Consider the following 19,718-nt stretch of genomic DNA (forward strand, 5'->3'; position numbering starts at 1 on the left):
TTGTCTTCTCATTCTGCTCCCCATCCCGCTGGGGGAGGGGGGCAGTGAGCGACTGGCTGCATGGTGCTCAGCTGCCAGCTGGGTCTAAACCACGAGAGAGCGAGAAAGCTTGTGCATTGAGATAAAGACAGTTTAATAGGTAAAGCAAAAGCCACGCGCACAAGCAAAGCAAGACAAAGAATTCATTCACCGCTTCCCATGGGCAGGCAGGTGTTCAGCCATCTCCAGGAAAGCAGGGCTCCATCACACGTAACGGTGGAAAGACAAACTCCATCACTCTGAACGCTGCCGCCCCCTCTCTTCTTCTTCCCCCAAGCCCCTTGTAAACTGAGCATGACATCATATGGTATGGAATATCCCTTTGGTTAGTTTGGGTCACCTGTCCTGTCTGTGTCTCCTCCCAACTTCTGGTGCACCGCCAGCCATCCTGCTGGCAGGGCAGTGCGAGAAGTAGAAAAGGCCTTGGCTCTGTGTAAGCACTGCTCAACAATAGGTCCATAGAACAAAAACAACTCTATATTATCAACGCTGTTTCCAGCACAAATCCAAAACATATCCCCATACTAGCTACTGTGAAGAAAATTAACCCTCTCAACTGAAACCAGGACAACTAGCTACTATGAAGAAAATTAACTCTATCCTAGCTAAAACCAGCACAGTGGGGGAGAAGGTTTGCGGAGGATCTGCAAGGCATTTAGGAAAAAATTCAAAGTTAATATGATGGGAAATAATGAGCTAATGGTGGAGCTCAGAGAGCAGCTTATTTATAGTAGTTTATTGATAGGAGGGGAATATTGTTTTAGCAGCTATCTTTTGAATGCTCTTCCAGAGAATTTTATGAGTATCAGAGAGGCCACAGTACAGTACAATGATGAAAGGACTTTTAATCAAAAAATAAGATTAATGTTTTTAAATTCTTAAGACTTTGAACCTTTTTTTCTTTTGTTGTTCAGAGTGTTTTGATATGTCTATGCATCACAAGGAAAGTAGCTACTTGGTAAAATTAAGAGTATTTGCATAAAATATTTCAAAGTTATCTATATAAAGAAATGCCAAAATATTTGACTGGCCTTCTGTGAGTATTTCTAATATTAGAGTGGTGATCGGGAAAGCCCAACATTTATGCATGTCATATACAGTAGTAAATAATTTTGCTTTAAAAGTAAAAATTAACCATTTTTGTTGCCTTTTTGAAATCAATCCGCTGGCAATGCAGCTATTGAACTATTTTTGCTAAGATCTTTCAACTAATATTTACAAGTAAGCACCAGCTCTGCTGGATAGACTTTCCAAACTGCTTGTGATTACTGGTCTACTGGTACAGTAATCTTGCTCACAGGAGAGATCTTAAAGGAGGCTGAGTGAATATGTCAAGCCTCTCACCAACTTTGTGTCTTTAGAATCAGAAAATTTAAGAGCTCTGTGTGTGTGTGCTCTCAGGAAAATCCCAAGTATTGGAATAAAAATTTCTCATCAGAACGAAGGAACTATCTGATAAAGATCTGCTGCTAAACACTGCTAAACCAAAGAGAATATTGTAGTGTCTGCGTCCTTCCTTGGCTAAGAAGAAAGATAACAAAGATATCTTAGGACTTCTACAAATTCTGGATTTACCTACATTGTCATCAATATCCTTTGATGAAAGACTAAGATCCCAGTAACAGCTAGAAAATGTCCATTGAAAAAAGGTGTTTTGAAAAGACATTTGACTGTTGTTCTTAAGGAGTTTGTTGATCTTACTTAGGTAAAGAGATAGTTAATGCTCCTGTGATGAGCAACAATGGATCTGCCATCCTGTCCTTAGGGACTCAAGGAGAAGACAGTCTAGAAATATCCTGTTCTTATTTTCTGTTGGCTAAAAAGACAGCTGCAGAAACGGTTGTTTTGCTGGTATTGGTCACAGTCAAGGGCAAAGGAGATAGCTGTTTTCATCTACTTCAGATTGCCCAGGTTGAGGACTGACAGATATTCTTTTGGTCCAGATAACTGAGCATGTGGAATTCATTATTTGAATCAGAAATTGCTATAGGCTGCTTTCTTTTCAATAAGTAAGTTGAAATAGGAATGGACCAACAAGAATAATCTGCTCTAGTTACTACAGGTGTATTCTGCTCCTGTATACACGAAGATGATCCAAGGGCTGGAGCACCTCTCCTGTGAGGACAGGCTGAGAGTATTGGGATTGTTCAGCCTGGAGAAGAGAAGGCTCCAGGGAGACCTTATGGCAGCCTTCCAGTACCTGAAGGGGGCCTACAGGAAAGCTGGAGAGGGACTTTTTGCAATGGCAGGTAGTCATAGGACAAGGGGTAATGGCCTTAAACTGAAGAAGGGTAGATTTAGATTAGATATTAGGAAGATATTCTTCACTGTGAGGGTGGTGAGGCACTGGAATCATAGAATCATAGAATGGTTTGGGTTGGAAGGGACCTCAAAGATCATCTAGTTCCAACCCCCCCTGACATGGGCAGGGACACCCTCCACTAGACCACATTGCCCAAAGCCCCTTCCAACCTGGTCTTAAACACTTCCAGGGAGGGGGCCTCCACAACCTCTCTGGGCAACCTGTTCCAGTGCCTCACCACCCTCACAGTAAAGAATTTCTTCCTCACATCTAATCTAAATCGACCCTCCTTCAGCTTAAACCCATTACCCCTTGTCCTGTCACTACACTCCCTGATAAACAGTCCCTCACCATCTTTCCTGTAGGCCCCCTTCAGATACTGGTAAGCCACAATTAGATCTCCCTGGAGCCACCTTTTCTCCAGGCTGAACAATCCCAACTCTCTCAGCTGAAGAGTGCAGCTCCGGTGCCAGCCTGACCCGCAGCAGAGCGGCAGATCTAGCCGCACAGGGTTTTTTCCTGACTTTCCAGAGGCAGGGAAACGCCAGGGACACAGAAGAGACCTGCCACAAGCTGGCTGCTCTCGCGGGAAACGCTGACAGGACCTGGGCGTTGCCAAAGCAATGGCGCCCACCCCCCGACGCCTATAAGCAGCAGCCTAGGGAGCGCTAGCGACCCGGAGCACGGCATGTCAGCGGTTGCCCAGAGAAGTTGTGGATGCCCTGTCCCTGGAAGTGTTCAAGGATCATTCTCTAATTATCATCACGAGCAAACCAGACCGAACTTAGAGAGGGAATTCATCTTATTTATTACTAAGCAAAACAGAGTAGAGGAATGAGAAATAAAACCAAAATCTTAAAACACCTCCCCCCACCCCTCCCATCTTCCCGGGCTCAACTTCACTCCTGGCTTCAAACCTCTGCCCCCCCTCAGCGGCACAGGGGGACGGGGAATAGGGGTTACGGTCAGTTCATCACACGTCGTTTCTGCCGCTTCTTCATCCTCAGGGGGAGGACTCCTCTCATCGTTCCCCCACTCCAGCGTGGGGTCCCTCTCATGGGAGACAGTCCTTCACGACCTTCTCCAACGTGAGTCTCTTCCACGGGGTGCAGACCTGCAGGAGCAAACTGCTCCAGCGTGGGGTCCCCCACGGGGTCACAAGTCCTGCCAGCAAACCTGCTCTGGCGTGGGCTCCTCTCTCCACGGATCCACAGGTCCTGCCAGGAGCTTGCTCCAGCGCGGGCTTCCCACGGGGTCACAGCCTCCTTCGGGTGTCTCCACCTGCTCCGGCGTGGGGTCCTCCACGGGCTGCAGGTGGAATCTCTACACCCCCTCATCCTCCCTCCATGGGCTGCAGGGGGACAACCTGCTTCACCATGGTCTTCACCATGGGCTGCAGGGAGATCTCTGCTCCGGCGCCTGGAGCCCCTCCTCCCCCTCCTTCTTCACTGACCTTGGTGTCTGCAGATGTTCTTACATCTTCTCCCTCCTCTCTCTGGCTGCAAAAGCACTCTCTAACTGTTTTTCTCTTTCTTAAATATGTTATCACAGAGGCGCTGATTGGCTTGGCCTTGGCCAGCGGCGGGTCCGTCTTGGAGCCGGCTGGCATTGGCTCTATCAGACACAGGGGAAGCTTCTAGCAGCTTCTCACAGAAGCCACCCCTGTAGACACCCCCCCACTACCAAAACCTTGCCACGCAAAACCAACACACCCACAGAGGGTTTGTCCCTGGAAAGGAAATAATGTACAATATGATAAGATGTGAATGGTCAGAGTGTTAAATATTTCAACTTACCTTTCTATGGGAAAGTACTTAACTTTGAAAAAATCATTAACTTCAAAAAAAATCACCCCAAAATTATTTTTCCCCATCTCATTTTAATGTATTCAGATAAACTGCAATGTATCTGTTCAAAATTCTTTGTAAACAAAATTTTTCCAGTTCTTTTCTTTATATGCAGGACAATACCTTTTAAAATAAAGCATTACACTGCATAATTTTCTGCATAATTTTACCAGGCACTGAAGTGAGACTGACAGGCCTGTAATTACCAGGGTCTTCTTTCTTGCCCTTCTTGAAGACTGGAACAACGTTTGCCAGCTTCCAGTCAACTGGGACCTCTCCAGATTCCCAAGACCATTGAAAAATAATTGAGAGAGGTCTCGCGATGACATCAGCCAGCTCTCTGAGCACCCTGGGATGAATCCCATTGGGCCCGATGGACTTGCATGCATCCAGGTGGAGCAGCAAGTCCCGCACTAGTTCGGGGTCAGCTGGGAGTTTATCGTTACCGCAGTCACGGTCCTCTAACTCGGGGCACCTGGGGTCCCAGAGCCCGTCATCAGTGTTGAAGACAGAGGCGAAGAAGGCATTAAAGGTCTCTGCTTTGTCTATGTCCCTGTTTGTAAGGTGACCATTCTCGTCGAGTAACGAGCCAATATTCTCTCTGGTCCTCCTTTTGTTAGTAACATACTTAAAAAAGCCCTTTTTATTGTCCCCCACAGTACTGGCCAGCTTCGACTCTAACTGAGCTTTGGCCGCACAAATTCTCTCCTTACAAAGGCGAGCAGCATCCCTGTAGTCCTCCCACGTTGCCTGACCCTGCTTCCAGCGAGCATACACTTTCTTTTTCCGCCTAAGCTCTAGAAGAAGATCCCTGTTCAGCCAAGCCGGCCTTCTGCCCTGCCTGCTTGACTTGCGGCATTTTGGAATCGCCTGTTCCTGAGCTCTTAGGAGGTGGCCCTTAAAAAGTGACCAGCGCTGATGGACCCCAACGCCTTCAAGAGCAGTTTCCCGGGGACCTGACTGACTAGTTCCCCTAATAATCAAGAACTCTGTTCTGTAGAGCAATTAGTTTAGCATTTCTGGTAATTGCTTGATTCAGATAAAAACTCCCAATTACAATTCCATTTCAGGCCACTATCAGGCCACTATCAATCTTTAGGATGCTGAACAGGCAGGAGCTGCTAAGAGCACAGTATGTTGTGTTGTAAAGGTGTGCACAAAGTCCATTGCTTGTATGGTTTGTTTGCTGTAGTTTATGTAGCTGTAGTACACTAACACTATTGTGTGATGTTTGCATTTTTAGCAACCCCTTGAACTGGTCTGAAGTATGGTCTGAAGTAGTCATACCAAAAAGAAATTGCCATAGCACTAAATACAATTAAACTGATTTAGTAAGGTGGATAGAAGGGCAAGGGGAGAGAGGAAGATGTGAGGAGTCGTCTTGCTAGAAGAATATCCTCAGTCTGTCACCAAATTGTCAGACATGACTCTAAAAGAGGTTAAAAGGAAATGGCAACTGTTCTACTTCTTAAAACAAAAACAAAAAAAACTTAGAAAAACAAAAAAAAGCCCCATTCAGCTTCTCTACATGTTTTTAATTTCATAGGCCACTATCAGTTCCAGGTGCTATGTTTTGTCTCTCTATATTTCTGCATTTTCATCAAGGTCCTGACACTAGTTACAAGCTGTCTTCACTGCAAAGAGATTTTTCTGTTCTTGTACCTCTGTGGCTGGTTAATGGACCATTGTTCTGAGAAAACAATTTTTTATCATGTTGCATGACACTTTCACTCTTTCATGATCCTGTCAAAATCCAGAAGCTTGTTGTATTCCTGCTTAGCCTGCCCAATTCGTGAGGGCAGTACTGGAATCTTGTGCCACAAAGGTTTGTCTTTTGGCAGACAGGTTTGTGATACTGTTGGCTCTCACTCAGATTGTCCCTCTTGTGTTTGTCATGCCAAACTTGCCTGCAGGGTCTCCTCACCTGTAGCAGTAGCTTTTCCAGTAACTTACAGTGCCTGTAGCTTTACTCGTAATAGATGCATGTCCTGGATTGGGAAGCATGTTCAGTTGTGTACCTGGCTTATGATTAATGGTCTTTGAAGGAGCAGGCCCTTCATATCCATTTCTTATACCTCCATGTGGGTCCATGCTGTGTCCAAAGTCCTCCTACCTCATCTCTGAGAACTGCATGAACAGATGATTATAGATAATTTTCCACCATCTACTAACACCACCACCACAAACCCAAGACCACATGAGTTTCAGAGTCATTTCTCATAGCTATTACTGCAGAGAAAGATTCATGGCTGGCTCACATTTGTTTCTTCAAATACAGGGTTTCTCTCCAGAAGAACCTCCTTCAACTGGTATCAGTTGCATTTTATCCTAGATATCACCTATCATAAAAGCCACAAGTTTTCTAGAACTGAATCTGTCCTTCATACCCTCGAGATGAGGGAAGGCTCTTCCTTTTTCTGTTCTCACTGTTTTCCTGTGATGATATAGTTTTTCCACCAGACTTTGCATGTTTGGAGCCCTTCTTTTCAGAACATTCATCGGCTCACCCACTCTCAGTGAAAGCTTACTTTTCACTTGAGTGGTATTCAAGATGGCATTTGTGTCACATCTGCCTTTCCTCTGTTTTTTAATCCCATTTTATCTATGATCTTATGTTGAGAGCAGTTGTAATAGCAACATACACATCATATGCCAAACACCAAGAAAGAAAGGAGAGGCTAGAACATTCCAACTGCAGAGGCTGCAAAGTAAAATCTTTCTGCTTTTAGACAGCTGTGCACAAATATACCCACTGTTAGAACATACATCTTACAGTTCTCTATTTCCAGATACTTGGCATCAGCCTTTGTGCAAGAAGGCAAACTCTTTTTGGTATCACTCACTGAAGAACTTCCAGATGTTTGTGCCAGCTTTGAAGCCATATTTTCTTGCAGTATGACAGGAAATTTTCTCAAAGGGTTTGAATTAAATCTTTAACATTTGTTGCATTCCTTACTACATCTCACATCTTGCTCAAATGAAAAGGAAATTGTGTCAGTTGAATGGGAATAGAAATTCAACTTAATTTCTCTTTATAACCTCTCCTCATTTTAGAGGTCCTGTCTTTGGACAATACATGTCAGTTCCCCTTTCTTAGTGAAAGACACTGAATATATATCTCTGTTATCAAGGGAGGAGGTTTTGTTCCAGTAATTTTGTGTGAATCAGAGCTCAAATATGAAATATGAATAATTTCAAGCAGTGAAATGAATTATATGTTTTAAAGGTAAAATAATATTTACTCAGATTGGAGAAGAGCTTTCTGAAGGGGCAGAGAGTTACCTGGACAATTTCATATAATTAAAAGTCAATAAAATTTTAAGAAATATTCATAAGATATAAAATTGTTTGGGTGTATAGAGTTTAAAATGGTCTGTTATCTTCTAGAAAATATAGATTAAGAAGCATGAACAATAAAACCAGCATCCAATAGAAGATTTTATTTATAAAAAATACTATAAAATAGATTGTCCTCAGATTCTCTTGTAGTCAAAATGTGTTTATAGAAGTAAATTGCTCAGGGAAAAAAATCCCTTCTGATCATTTTTTTTGCATCTGAAAAACCTAAAACTAGTAAAAATTTTTCATTGCAAAAAAGTGATTCGGAATACAAAACTGTATAAATAATATTAAGATATTGCTGGGTAAAGGGCATTGAGGGATATGAAAGTCTGAAAGGTGAACTTAAGCTAGTGAAAAGAATAAAGAAATGTTGGACAGTCTGCAAAATTTTTTCTTTTTACATAAAATAATATCACAACTCTGATTCCTCCATTGATTAATGCAAAATCAAAACTCAAAAAGAAATTTAATCCCAAAGCCAGATAAAGATCTAGGAGGGATTTAGACATGGCTTCCTACAAAGTAAAAAGACCTAGACAAGAAACTGTGAGCTATATTCATCATTAGCCATTGGAGGAATGTGCAAAGATTTATCATCAAAAAGCACATTGTCAGATCTGTCTTTGAAATTGTCAAAGGAAGGTTTCTCTAATACCAGAACATGACTCATAATATCGCTGCTAACTTGAATGGAACTGGAGTTGTTGCCTATTCAACACTGCCACTGTTAAACATTAATCTCAGCTAAAGAATTTTATCTAACCTCTAGTACAAAAAAAAAGTTATATTTATTTCATCTAATCAATTAATTTACTGGTTTTGGTACTTTTAGATCAGTTTAGATGCAGTTTTTCTAAGTACAACAACTCAATTTAAAGTGCTTAAAAGTGCACTATATGTTTGTATTATCCCAGCAAATTTCATTTTGGTTTCCTTGAAATAACCAAAGATGATACAATTTGGGAAAATGTATCATGCTTATCCAGCCCAAACGTTACTTCTAAAAGTAATCAAAATTTTCACGTAGTAAAAACCTAGTTGAAATAAACATATACATAATTGAGACCAACCACAGTTTCGAAATTCTCCAATACATGGTGCAATTTGAGAAAAAAATCACTCTTTGCAGAAAAGCTGCTTGCAATTTGGGTTTTAAATGATTGCAAATCTAGGTGTCATGGTTTAGGCCCAGCTGGCAGCAAGGTACCACGCAGCCGCTCGCTCACCCCTCCCCCAGCACGATGGGGAAGAGAAGTATAACAAAAGGCTTGGGTCGAGATAAGGACAGGGAGAGATGACTCACTAATTATCATCATGAGCAAAACAGACTGAACTTAGAAAAGGGATTCATCTAATTTATTACTAAACAAAACAGTACCTGAAGGGGGCCTACAGGAAAGATGGTGAGGGACTGTTTATCAGGGAATGTAGTGACAGGACAAGGGGTAATGGGTTTAAGCTGAAGGAGGGTCGATTTAGATTAGATGTTAGGAAGAAATTCTTCACTGTGAGAGTGGTGAGGCACTGGAACAGGTTGCCCAGAGAGGTTGTGGAGGCCCCCTCCCTGGATGTGTTTAAGACCAGGTTGGAAGGGGCTTTGGGCAATGTGGTCTAGTGGAGGGTGTCCCTGCCCATGTCAGGGGGGGTTGGAACTAGATGATCTTTGAGGTCCCTTCCCACTCAAACCATTCTATGATTCTATGATCAGACATGAAAGCATCTACTACATAATGCAACATCTGTTGATCTCTTTTGTATTCCAGTAAGAGGCAAAATGATCCCAAACGTGTTGTGCTTCCCCACATACTTAGTGCACTTCCATTAATTTTGTATCTTGCAGGCTGAAGCTATATCTATACTTTTAAAATTCAAGTTAATTAAAATGGATGTGAGATAGTTTTAATGTTAACTTGAGTTATCAATTCCTATTCATGAACTGTTTTTCATTTGAAAAATATCCTATGAAATTAGATTATAATAATGTGTATACTTAAAAAAACCCTCTTTGTTTTGTGGATTGTAAAGTGCCTTCACTGAACAGTTGCACAGAACCAGACCCAAACAAGGACTTTGCAGAACTCTATGTGTACCTAAATCTCTGGGGTCACTGACTCAGCCAGACAGTCAGATCAATTATGTGACACAGTGCTTGTAATGAGATTGTGGTGGGTTGACCCTGGCTGGGGGCCAGGTGCCCACCAGAGCTGCTCTATCACTCCCCTCGTTCACTAGACAGGGGAGAAAAGGTATAACAAAAAGCTTATGGGTCGAGATAAGGACAGGGAGAGATCACTCACTAACTGTCGTCACGAGCAAAACAGACCGAACTGAGAGAGGAAATTCATCTAATTTATTACTAAGCAAAACAGAGTAGAGGAATGAGAAATAAAACCAAATCTTAAAACCCCTCCCCCCACCCCTCCCATCTTCCTGGGCTCAACTTCACTCCCGGCTTCAACCTCCTCCCCCCTTCAGCGGCACGGTGGGGGAATGGGGGTTGCAGTCAGTGCAGCGCACATTGTTTCTGCCGCTTCTTCATCCTCAGGGGGAGGACTCCTCTCATTGTTCCTCTGCTCCAGCATGGAGTCCCTCTCACGGGCTACAGTCCTTCACGAACTGCTCCGGCATGGTCTCTTCCATGGGGTGCAGACCTTCAGGAGCAAACTGCTCCAGCGTGGGTCCCCCATGGGGTCACAAGTCCTGCCAGCAAACCTGCCCTGGCATGGGTTCCCCTCTCCATGGGTCTACCGGTCCAGCCAGGGACTTGCTTCAGCCTGGGCTTCCCACGGGCCACAGCCTCCTTCAGATGTCTCCACCTGCTCTGGTGTGGGATCCTCCATTGCTGCAGGTGGAATCTCTACACCCCCTCATCCTTCCTCCATGGACTGCAGGGGGACAGCCTGCTTCACCATGGTCTTCACCATAGGCTGCAGGAGGATCTTTGCTCCAATGCCTGGAGCACCTCCTCCCCCCTCCTCCTCCTGCACTGACCTTGGTGTTACATCTTCACACTTCTCCCTCCAGCTGCAAAAACTTCCCCCCACAGGTTGTGTTTTTTTTTTTTCCCTTCTTAAATATGTTATCACAGAGGCACTGATTGTCTTGGCCTTGGCCAGGGGCGGGCCCATCTTGGAGCTGTCTGGCATTGGCTCTGTCAGATACTGTGGAAGCTTCTAGAAGCTCCTCACAGGAGCCACGCCTATAGCCCGCCGCCCCCCCCCCCCCCCCTACCAAAACCTTGCCACCCAAACCCAACACAATAGGCTTGTTCAAACTTTAATTAGCTGTTAAGCTCTGCCTTAATCCATGATATATATCTCCTTTTAGGATTGGTGGAGCTGTGCCCACAGTCGTCTCCTTTTTTTTTGGAAGTGCTTGCTCAGGAGAAACGAGGCAAACACCTGATTTGGCTCTGTATGTTTTGGATGATTGGTGGTATCTACGCTTCTGCATTGGTTCGGGCAATAATTCCTCATTATGGTAAGAAAAACATCTCTGTGATTTGTAGCTTTTCTAGTATAAAAGTAAATTCTAGTTTCTAGTATAAAAGTAAAGTATAAAAGTAAAAAGTATAGTTTGAAGAGGGGACTTTATGTCTGTTCTCAAAATACTTATCCTGCCATTAAGAAAAAATCTATTCCTTTTGGGGAAAGTAAGGAGAATAAATTGTACACTAAATAACAATATATTAAATGGAGCAAAAATTAGCCATTCCCCTTGCTTAATCAGATTCTTTAAATTACTGGAAACTTGGACACATGAAAATACAATTGGTGTTATTGTTGAAACTGGAGAAAATAGGTGATATGGAGACTTGCATCAGAGAAAAATAGCTTTTAAAATGCCAGATGTCAAATTTGTGCTAGATTTTTTGCTTGTTTGAAAGAGAGATAAAATGTCAATTATACACTCTTGAGAAAGAAAAGAAAGGACCATCATAATGTTTGCAGCACTAGTTCTGAATATAAAACTATGCTGAATGTTTTGTTCTTAGTAGATCTTTTAAAATGATATAGAAATATAGAAATCAGAGTGCACTTAAATGCTGTAGGGGTGAATGAGGGTGAATAAGACAGAAAGCTTCAATGTTTGAAATTCTATGAACATGCAATATATGCCACTTTGTGAAAAAACTCTTTACTGTCCTGACACAGTTAAATATTATGTAGAGGAACAGATTCAATTATTAGTATCTCGGGCTTGCCTTTTAGAAGAGTTAAGTGTTCATGGCTCTCAAGGGTTGCTGAGACTGCTCAGTGGTTCTTAAAAATCAGCCTCTGCAAGCACTTCTCCCCAGCACTCTTCAAGTAAAGCAAAGTTGTGAGTTAGCTGGCATCCAAAGCAGCTTTCTTAAGGCAAGCAATGAGGTTTATTGCAGTTGGATTGTGAAAGAGAGGAAAACTTCATAAGGTTTGCTGAAAGTGATTGGAACATTTAGTAAGTGATAATGCCTAGAAATAAATTATAATCATGCAGACTAATCACATATCTAGACTGATGTATTAAGATTAATTTTAGAGTGCTGTACACGCTGCCTGAATCTGTCTTTAACCTTGCCTTTTGGCTTTGAATTGCTGGAATGAGAGAGGAATTTTTGCTGACAAGACACAATGTGGATAATTTTTTCCCAATTAGTAAATTGCTCTGGATGCCAAGTATTTTTTGCTTTCCTATGTATTTTTATTTTCTTTATCTTTCAGTGTAAAATGTAAACATTATGACAGAATGATTTAATAGGTTGTCTAATTTCATTGTAGATTTTATAAATAACTCAATATCCTTTACTGAGTTGCTTTAAAAACATCACATGGCAGTATATCTCGATGAATAATAATACACATCCTTATATCAAAGCAGTGGCACGAGAGGGAATAATTTTCCTCTGTCAGTGCCGCAGTGACTTTTTTTTTGTCCTGCAAAAATATCTGCAAAATCACTTAAGACAAAAGAATGTAAAAACAGAATTTAAAAGACAGTATTCTTCAGTGTTAGACATATAGAGTTGTAATAGCCAAAAGGAGGGCTAAAAAGGGAGCTATAAACAGCAGAATCAATCCTTTCTCACAGGAAAAGAATTGGGTTTACATATCATTTTGGCAAAATGAAACAGAATATATTTATGGGGGTTCAGTCCTTCTCATCATTCACATCTCCATTGACTAGGAAGCAAAAATTAATTTTGTAGATTTTTTTTTTTCTCTCCCTCTTCTACAAATGTATTCCTTTCATTTGCACTGGTTCTTATATAAGTCACTTTAAAAAGTCCTAGATTCATAGCCAGTTTACATTATCTAGCCCAAGGCAGCCAGTGAAGCTGAGTTTACCAGTTGAATATTTAGCTCTAATGAGAAAAGAAAGATTACATTCTCTATATGTAATAGTTTATCTCTGATTCTGTTCAAGAAGCATGAGAGTGTCTGAAACCTGAGTAACACTCTGAAACATAAAATAAAGGGAAGCTAACAGTTGCGTTGGCACCAGCATGTTATTAAGAGAGGACTCAATGTGATGTAGTGCTGCAGTGACCATATACTGAAAGGTTAATTCAATCTGGAAGACAAGCATCTCTGTTTCACGGCTTCTTTAAGTCTATAGCTGTTGGCTTGTGTTTAAAAATTGAAAATGGATGTAGACTTGTTCAGGGTTTCTGAAACAGGAGTTCAGGTCATGGAGAAGCTATTAGAAGAAACATCTGCAGAGAAATGCTTCGAATTGCTGCCAATAAACAAAGTCCCAGATTAGGCTGCTACAAAGAAATTCCTTATGCAGTACTTAGGTCAGGTTGGATAGGAAGGATAATTACTGTTTTGTAATCCATTTTGAAAGTTGTCCTGGTTTCAGCTGAGATAGAGTTAAATCTCTTTCTAGTAGCTGGTATAGTGCTGTGTTTTGGATCAGTAAGAGAATAATTCTTCTAGGTAGTTGTTGTGTCTACACTAAGTCAAGGACTTTTCAGCTTCTCACACCCTGGCAGGTGCACAAAAAGCTGGGAGAGCATAGACAGGACAGCGGACCCAGATTTGTCAAAGGGATATTCCCTACCATGTAACGTCATGCTCCCATTATATATAACTGGGGAGTCTAGTTGGGAGGCAGAATCACCTCTCAGAAACAGACTGGGCATTGGGTTTGTATTTTTTTTTTTCTTCTTCATATGGTGAGCAATTGCATTTGTGCATCACTTGTTTTATATATATTATTATTGTTGTTGCTATTCTTATTACTATTATTATTCTCTTCCTTTGTTATCTTATTAAACTATCTGTATTGGGTCTGGCTGAGATGGAGTTAGTTTTCCCCATAGCAGCCCTCATAGTGCTGTGCTTTGTATTGGTAGCTAGAAAGGTGTTAAAAACACACCACTGTTTTGGCTATTACTGAGCAGTGCTGATGCAGCATCAAGGCTGTCTCTCCAACATTTCCCCCTCATCACCAGTAGGCTGGGGGTGGACAAGATCATGGGAGGGGACATAGCCAGGACAGCTGACCCAAACTGACCAAAGGGATATTCCATATGACATCTGCTCAGCAATAAGAACCTGAGAGAAAGGAGGAGGAAATTGGGGGCATTCGTTATTTATGTTTGTCTTCCGGAGCGACTGCTACACATACTGAAGTCGTACTTCCTGGGAAGTGGCTGGACATTGCCTGCTGATGGGAAGGAGAGAATAATCTTTTGTTTTTCCTTTGCTTCTGCCTTTTGCTTTATTAAACTGTCTTTATCTTGACCCATGAGGTTTTTTACATCTTATTTTTCTCCCCTCCCTGTTCTGCTGAGGAGGGGAGTGATAAAGCAGCTTGGTGGACACCTGGCATCCAGCCACGGTCAACCCACCACATTGTCAGAGGTGTGTTTTCCATTCTCCTCCCCATCCCCTTGGGGGGGAGGGATGAGCAAGTGTCTGTGTGGTGCTTGGTTACCGGCTGGGGTTAAACCATGACACAAGTGCAACTATAAATTTAGCATAATGTTTCAAGGTAGATTAGTTCAAAGACTGTCAAATGCATCAAATGTGTATCACAGTATTGTATAAAATGTTAATTATTCAACTAATGAAGAATCTTAAGAGTGAGGAATTATATTTCAGTTTAAAATCCAGATAGTGATACATTCCCATTTTTTACACCAAGGTTCTGTATTACTTTGAGGATAGGAACAAAAACGGATCATTATACTCCTTCAGCAAGCTCACTACCCTGGACTTGAGGAGAGCAGACTTTGGCCTCTTCAGGGACCTGCTTGGTAGAATACCATGGGACAAAGCCCTGGAAGGAAGAGGGGCCCAAGACAGCTGGCTAATATTCAAGGGTCACCTCCTCCAAGCTCAGGAGAGATGCATCCCAACCAAGAGGAAGTCAAGCAAAAACACCAAGAGGCCCCTGTGGATGAACAAGGAGCTCCTGGGCAAAGTCAAACAAAAAAAGGAAGCCTACAGAGGGTGGAAGCAAGGGCAGGTAGCCTGGGAGGAATACAGAGAAACTGTCCGAGCAGCCAGGGATCAGGTTAGGAAAGCCAAAGCCCTGATAGGATTAAATCTGGCCAGGGATGTCAAGGACAACAAAAAAAGCTTCTATAGGTATGTTAGTGATAAAAGGAGGACAAGGGAAAATGTGGGTCCCCTCCAGAATGAAACGGGTGACCTGGTTACCCAGGATATGGAGAAGGCTGAGGTACTCAACGACTTCTTTGCCTCAGCCTTCACCAGCAAGTGCTTGAGCCACACTGCCCGGGTCACAGAAGGCAAAGGCAGGGACTGGGAGAATGCAGAACCGCCCACTGTAGGAGAAGATCAGGTTCGAGAATATCTAAGGAACCTGAAAGTACACAAGTCCATGGGACCTGATGAGTTGCATCTGCGGGTCCTGAGGGAAATGGCAGATGAAGTGGCCAGGCCACTCTCCATCATCTTTGAGAAGTCCTGGCAGTCTGGCGAAGTTCCCACTGACTGGAAAAGGGGAAACATAACCCCCATTTTTAAGAAGGGAAAAAAGGAAGACCCAGGGAACTACAGGCTGGTCAGTCTCACCTCCGTGCCTGGCAAGATCATGGAGCAGACCCTCCTGGAATCTATGCTCAGGCACATGGAAAATAAGGAGGTGATTGGTGACAGCCAACACAGCTTCACTAAGGGCAAATCGTGCCTGACAAATTTGGTGGCCTTCTATGATGGGGTTACAGCACTGGTGGATAAGGGAAGGGCAACTGATGTCATCTCCCTGGACTTGTGCAAGGCATTTGACACTGTCCCGCATGACATCCTTGTCTCTAAACTGGAGAGACATGGATTCGATGGATGGACCACTTGGTGGATAAGGAATTGGCTGGATGGTCGCCCTCAAAGAGTTGTGGTCAACGGCTCAATGTCCAAGTGGAGAACAGTGATGAGTGGAGTTCCTCAGGGATCAGTACTGGGACCAGCACTGTTCAACATCTTTGTCGGTGACATGGACAGTGGGATCAAGTGCACCCTCAGCAAGTTTGCTGATGACACCAAGCTGCGTGGTGTGGTCGACACGCTGGAGGGAAGGGATGCCATCCAGAGGGACCTTGACAGGCTGGAGAGGTGGGCCCGTGCGAACCGCATGAAGTTCAACAAGGCCAAGTGCAAGGTCTTGCACGTGGGTCGGCACAATCCCAAGCATGACTATAGGCTGGGCGAGGAATGGATTGAAAGCAGCCCTGAGGAGAAGGACTTGGGGGTATTGATTGATGAGAAGCTCAACACAAGCTGGCAGTGTGTGCTTGCAGCCCAGAAAGCCAACCGTGTCCTGGGCTGCATCACAAGAAGTGTGACCAGCAGGTCGAGGGAGGTGATCCTGCCCCTCTACTCCGCTCTTGTGAGACCCCACCTGGAGTACTGCATCCAGCTCTGGGGTCCCCAGTACAGGAGAGACATGGAGCTGTTGGAGGGAGTCCAGAGGAGGGCCACGAAGCTGATCAGAGGGCTGGAGCACCTCTCCTATGAGGACAGGCTGAGAGAGTTGGGATTGTTCAGCCTGGAGAAAAGAAGGCTCTGGGGAGATCTAATTGCGGCCTTCCAGTACCTGAAGGGGGCCTACAGGAAAGATGGTGAGGGACTGTTTGTCATGGAATGTAGTGACAGGACAAGGGGTAATGGGTTTAAGCTGAAGGAGGGTCGATTTAGATTAGATGTTAGGAAGAAATTCTTCACTGTGAGAGTGGTGAGGCACTGGAACAGGTTGCCCAGAGAGGTTGTGGAGGCCCCCTCCCTGGATGTGTTTAAGACCAGGTTGGAAGGGGCTTTGGGCAATGTGGTCTAGTGGAGGGTGTCCCTGCCCATGTGAGGGGGGTTGGAACTAGATGATCTTTGAGGTCCCTTCCCACCCAAAACATTCTATGATTAAAAAACACCCAAAAAAGTTATAAAAGTATCCATCTATCAAAAAAGAAAAAAATTATGTTGCCTGCAATACACATTTATTCCTGAATGAGAAGGAGAATACAGGGCCTAAAGGAAATTAGATTACAAGGCAGAGAACTGGAGGTGATGGGGAGTATGACCAGGATGGTGCAGATGTCAAGTGTCATAGTTTAACCCCAGTCAGCAACTAAGCACCACACAGCTGCTTGCTCACTCCCCCGTGACAGGATGTGGGAGAGAATTGGAAGAGTGAAAGTGAGAAAACTCATGGGTTGAGATAAAGACAATTTAATAGGTAAAGCAAAAGCCACGTGCACAAGCAAAGCAAGACAAGGAATTCATTCACCACTTCCCATGGGCAGGCAGGTGTTCAGCCATCTCCAGGAAAGCAGAGCTCCATCACACATAACAGTTACTTGGCAAGACAAACGCCATCACTCCGAACGTCTCCCCCTTCCTTCTTCTCTCCCCAGCTTTTTATATGCTGAGCATGATGTCATATGGTATGGAATATCGCTTTGGTCAGTTGGGGTCAGCTGTCCTGTTTGTGTCCCCTCCCAACTTCTTGTGCACCCCCCCAGCCTGCTCACTGGTGGGGTGGGGTGAGAAGCAGAAAAGGCCTTGACTCTGTGTAAGCACTGCTCAGCAATAACAAAAACATCTCTATATTATCAACACTGTTTCCAGCACAAACCCAAAACATATCCCCATACTAGCTACTATGAAGAAGATTAACTCTATCCCAGCCAAAACCAGCACAAGGCTGCTACAGCATAAACTGCAGTTGTAAACTGAAGCTCAGAAACCACAGGATTGTGTGACAGTAATCAGAAGACTGCATCAAGTATAAAATAAGATTTCATGTTCCTCTTTTTTATATTTCTTTCAAAATAATGTAATTTGTTTTTTTTCTTAGAAGATCAGTAAAAAAAATATTCAAATGTGCATATCTTTTTAAGCTCATTCCTAAATTATGGGAAGGGGCCTTCATTGGCATTAATTGTTACTGATTTCTTAGTTGTCTTTTGCAACTCAGCAGGAATTTCTACAACTGGTTACCAAGGAATCAGATTTGCAATCATATCTGTGCAGGTCTTTGGAGAACAATAGGTGATCACAACCAGAATAATTTCAACTCTATTATAGAATCATAGAATGATTTGGGTTGGAAGGGACCATTAAAGGTCATCTAGTCCATCGCCCTGCAATAAGCAGGGACATCTTCAGACTAATATGGGTGGCACTGTTGTGGGTGTTTACTACAGGCCACCTGATCAGGAAGAGGAAGTCAATGAGGCCTTCTACAGACAGCTGGAAGTAGCCTCACAATCGCAGGCCCTGGACCTCATGGGGGACCTCAACCACCCTGATATTTGCTGGAAAAGCAACACAGCCAGGCATGCACAGTCCAGGAGGTTCCTGCAGAGCATTGATGACAACTTTTTGACACAGGTGGTGGAGGAGTCCATGAGGAGAGGTGTGCTGCTGGACCTTGTACTACCAAACAAAGAAGGACTGGTTGGGGATGTGAAGGTTGGGGGCAGCCTTGGCTGCAGTGACTATGAGATGGTGGAGTTCAGGATCCTGCGTGGAAGGAGCAGGGCAATAAGTAGGATTACAACCCTGGACTTCAGGAAAGCTAACTTTGGCCTCTTCAAAGACCTGCTTGGGAGAATCCCATGGGTTAGGGCTCTAGAAGGCAAGGGGGTCCAAGAGAGCTGGTCAGTATTCAAGCACCACTTCCTCTTAGCTCAAGATTGGTGCATCCCGAAGAGTAGGAAATCACGCAAAGGAGGCAGGAGACCTGCATGGATGAGCAAGGAGTTCCTGGAAAAACTCAGAGGGAAGAAAGAAGTTTACAGAATGTGTAAAAAGGGACTGGCCACTTGGGAGGAATATAGGAATGTAGATAGAGTATGTAGGGATGCAACGGGGAAGGCTAAAGCCCACTTGGAATTAAATCTGGCAAGGGATGTCCAGGACAACAAGAAGGGCTTTTTCAAATACATCAGCAGCAAAAGGATGACTAGGGAAAATGTGGGCCCGCTGCTGAATGAGGTGGGTGTCCTGGTGATGGAGGTTACATAGAAGGCAGAGTTACTGAATGCCTTCTTTGCTTCAGTCTTGACTGCTAAGGCCAGCCCTCAGGAATCCCACACCCTGGAGGTAGGAGAGAAAGTCTTGCAAAAGGAAGACCTTCCCTTGGTCAAGGAGGATCAGGTTAGAGAACATCTAGGCAAACTCAACATCCACAAATCCATGGGCCCTGATGGGATGCACCCACAAGTGCTCAGGGAGCTGGCAGATGTTATTGCGAGGCCACCCTCCATCATCTTTGAAAGGTCATGGAGAACAGGAGAGGTGCCTGAGGACTGGAGGAAAGCCAATGTCACTCCGATCTTCAAAAAGGGCAGGAAGGAGGACCCAGGAAACTACAGGCCAGTCAGCCTCACCTCCATCCCTGGAAAGGTGATGGAACAGCTCATTCTGGGGGTCATCAATAAGCATGTGGAGGAAGAGAAGGGTTTTGGGAGTGGTCTACATGGATTCACCAAGGGGAAATGATGCCTGACCAATCTGACAGCTTTCTATGACGCCTTCTGTGATGACATGACCAGCTGGGTGGATGAAGGGAGAGCAGTGGATGTTGTCTACCTTGACTTCAGTAAGGCTTTTGACAAAGACTCTCATAACATCCTCATAAGCAAGCTTGGGAAGTGTGGGTTGGATGAGTGGACAGTGAGGTGGGTAGAGAGCTGGCTGAATGGCAGAGCCCAGAGGGTTGTGATAAGCGGCACAGAGTCT

General features: G+C 43.8%; 1 long non-coding RNA gene and 1 pseudogene across 1 annotated transcript in view; both read left to right on the plus strand.

Moving 5' to 3' along the window:
- LOC142599223 (uncharacterized) overlaps positions 1–10,315 on the plus strand; it is a 554,757-nt gene extending 544,442 nt beyond the window's left edge. Inside the window, exon 3 of the long non-coding RNA XR_012832845.1 lies at positions 10,204–10,315. This is a non-coding gene — a long non-coding RNA (uncharacterized LOC142599223). The remainder of the gene's footprint in view (positions 1–10,203) is intronic.
- A 528-nt stretch (positions 10,316–10,843) lies between these two features.
- LOC142599297 (synaptic vesicle glycoprotein 2C-like) overlaps positions 10,844–19,718 on the plus strand; it is a 55,196-nt pseudogene continuing 46,321 nt past the window's right edge.

Source organism: Balearica regulorum, chromosome W, assembly GCF_011004875.1.
Source record: "Balearica regulorum gibbericeps isolate bBalReg1 chromosome W, bBalReg1.pri, whole genome shotgun sequence".
Classification (NCBI taxonomy): domain Eukaryota; kingdom Metazoa; phylum Chordata; class Aves; order Gruiformes; family Gruidae; genus Balearica; species Balearica regulorum.